We start from the raw sequence: 2,712 nt of genomic DNA on the forward strand, positions 1-2,712 counted from the left end.
AGATTCCCACCTTGTGCCAAAGCTATAAAAGGGGGTGGAGCAGGACAAAAGAGGCCTCCAGTCATGAGAAAACACCTGGTTACCACTGGAGATGTCTGCTGCATCTAACAAAGACTGTACCTTGGGAAAGGATTGGGCCCAGACTAGGAAGGAGGCTGGTCTGGGAAAGAAACTTATTGGAACATCTTTGAGGGTGAGATATTTCCTGTAATCAGTTTCTTAATGTATTAGGTTTAGACTTGCGTGTTTTTGCTTTATTTTGCTTTTTTACTTACGTTGTTATGTCTCTTATTACTTGAAACAACTTAAATACTACTTTTTACTTAATAAAATATTTTTTGTATATTAATAAACCCAGAGCAAGTGATTAATACCTGGGGGAACAAACAGCTGTGCACATCTATTTATAACTTACAGATTTATTTGGGGTTTGGATCCCATTGGAAGCTGGGTGTCTGGGTGCTGGAAACAGATAACTGAAAACAGCTCAAAAAGTTAAGTCTCCCCAGACCCTGGGTCTGTGTTGCAGTAGACTAGCGTGTCTGGCTCAAGAAGATTGAGTTCTGGAAATCCCAAGCTGTCAGGGAAAACTGGCTCAGAGGTAATTACAGCACATCAGGTGACAGTCCCAGGGGGATCTCTGTGACCGATCCCATCACATATGTATTAACATTTTAATCCTGAATGGTGTCCCTTAAGTGACTTTCCACAAGATGTCAGAACATGTTTGCATTAGAGCTGAGTTGGTCTACATTTACTTTTCTTTCTTTTATATAGGAATTAGTTTTGTGGCAGAAGAAGAGTATTTAAGTGGTTAAAGTGGCAACACCTACCAAAATCTGAAATGGCTCCCATACACCTGGGGGTGGCGAGAGTGGAGGTGAAAAGAATACAGTGACTGACAAGGGGAGGGGAAGAGGAGCGAGTAACAGAGGTGTGGCCTTTATGGTGAAGAGGCACAACAGGAAGGAGTCTTGTCAGAAGAGCCAGGTCAAGGGGCGGGATTGCAGGGGTCCAGATTCCGGCAATTAAAAAGTGGCAAACCAGTGAATTGTACATAGACTGATTCCCCAGTTTGTCATGCTGGCACAGCACAGTACGGTCATAAAAGGTTTTAATGTCTCTCTGACTGTCCAGTAAGTGATTCAGGGAAGATGGCCCAGAACCATGTCACCAGCCATCTCTATATACCAGCCATCTCTACACAGAGCCAGACCACCAGAATACAACATTTAGATCCTTTTACGAGTAAAGAACCGGAGCAGCCTGTCCCGGATCTGTTTTGTCCTCATCCCATAGATGATGGGGTGAAGCAAGGGGGGCACCAGAAGGTACACATTGGCAGTGAGAACAAGGACAGGGAGGGGCACTTTGTGGCCAAACCGGTGAACGAGGGCAGAGAAGAATACTGGACTATACGAAGATAATATGCAACAAAGGTGGGAGCTGCAGGTTGCAAAAGTCTTGAGCCGGGCGTCCTTTGTGGGAAGGCTGAAGATGGCCCTGAGGATTTGGATATAGGACATGGTGATAAAAGGCACATCCAGACCGACCACAGAGAAGAGCACAAAGAGGCCATAGTAACTATTGATCTGGGTATCAGCTCAGGCCAGCTTCACCACAGCTACGTGATCACAGTAGGAGTGGGGGATGATGTTGGTTCTGCAATATGGCCACCGCCTCACTAGGAAGGGATAGGGCAATGCAAGTATGCCGCTGCGCAGCACCACGATCAGGCCAATCTTGGCCACAACAGAATTTGTGAGGGTGGTGGAATGTCTCAGAGGATCACAGATGGCCACATAGCGATCCAAAGCCAAGGCCACAAAGATCCCAGATTCCATCACTGAGAAGCAGCGAATGAAGTACATCTGGGTGAGGCAGGCACTGAAATCTATCTCCCTGGAATTGAACCAGAAGTTACTCAGCATTTTGGGAATGGTGGATGTGGACAAGACCAGGTCGCTGATGGCCAGCATGCAGAGGAAATAGTACATGGGCCCATGGAGGCTCTGCTCCGTCTTTACAATGAACAGGATAGTCAAGTTCCCCAAGATGGCTATGGTGTACATGGTGCAGAAGGGGATGGAGATCCAGACATGGGACGTCTCCAGGCCAGGAATGCCCAGCAGGATAAAGGTGGAGGGGTTAGTGAAGTCGGTTGTGTTGGAATCTGACATGGAGTAGGGGAAAAGGTGTCCAACTCTGAGGCACAAGTGTGTCGCCTGCATGTACCGTACGTTCCCCTGACTTCCTGTATGTGTCCAGGGTCTAGGGTGATGGTCGCAGTTCAAATGCCTGAATGTAGATACAATATTAATATAAGACTCTACATGCACTACTGGAGGCTGTTTTCATGGGTGAAACAGATTGGTCACCCTTCACACACTGAGAAATGACATTTTCATTATTCAGAGAAATGAATTAAGAACAACTGACCTGTCTAATGCCAATTCAATATTTTATGATACTCCAAACCTTTGTCAAGACATGTGCCGGGGTAAACATCCCATCTGGAACATACCTCAGAGAAAAGACCTGGGCATGATTAATAGCAACTCAACTGAAACACCTGCGCATTCGCAGCAGAGGCAAAACGAAATACAATCTTTGGAAGCCTAAGGAATGGGATAGAGAATAACCTCCTCTGGATATAACAGGAAACTTGGAAATGGCAGAGATGCTTAATGACTTCTTTGTTTCGGTCTTCAC

General features: G+C 46.0%; 1 pseudogene; it reads right to left on the bottom strand.

Moving 5' to 3' along the window:
• Positions 1–1,232: 1,232 nt before the first annotated feature.
• LOC113408111 lies at positions 1,233–2,180 on the bottom strand (annotated as a pseudogene).
• Between the last annotated feature and the right edge of the window lie 532 nt (positions 2,181–2,712).

The sequence above is a fragment of the Terrapene carolina genome, unplaced genomic scaffold (assembly GCF_002925995.2).
Source record: "Terrapene carolina triunguis isolate 2854851 unplaced genomic scaffold, T_m_triunguis-2.0 Scaffold784, whole genome shotgun sequence".
Taxonomy (NCBI): Eukaryota; Metazoa; Chordata; order Testudines; family Emydidae; genus Terrapene; species Terrapene triunguis.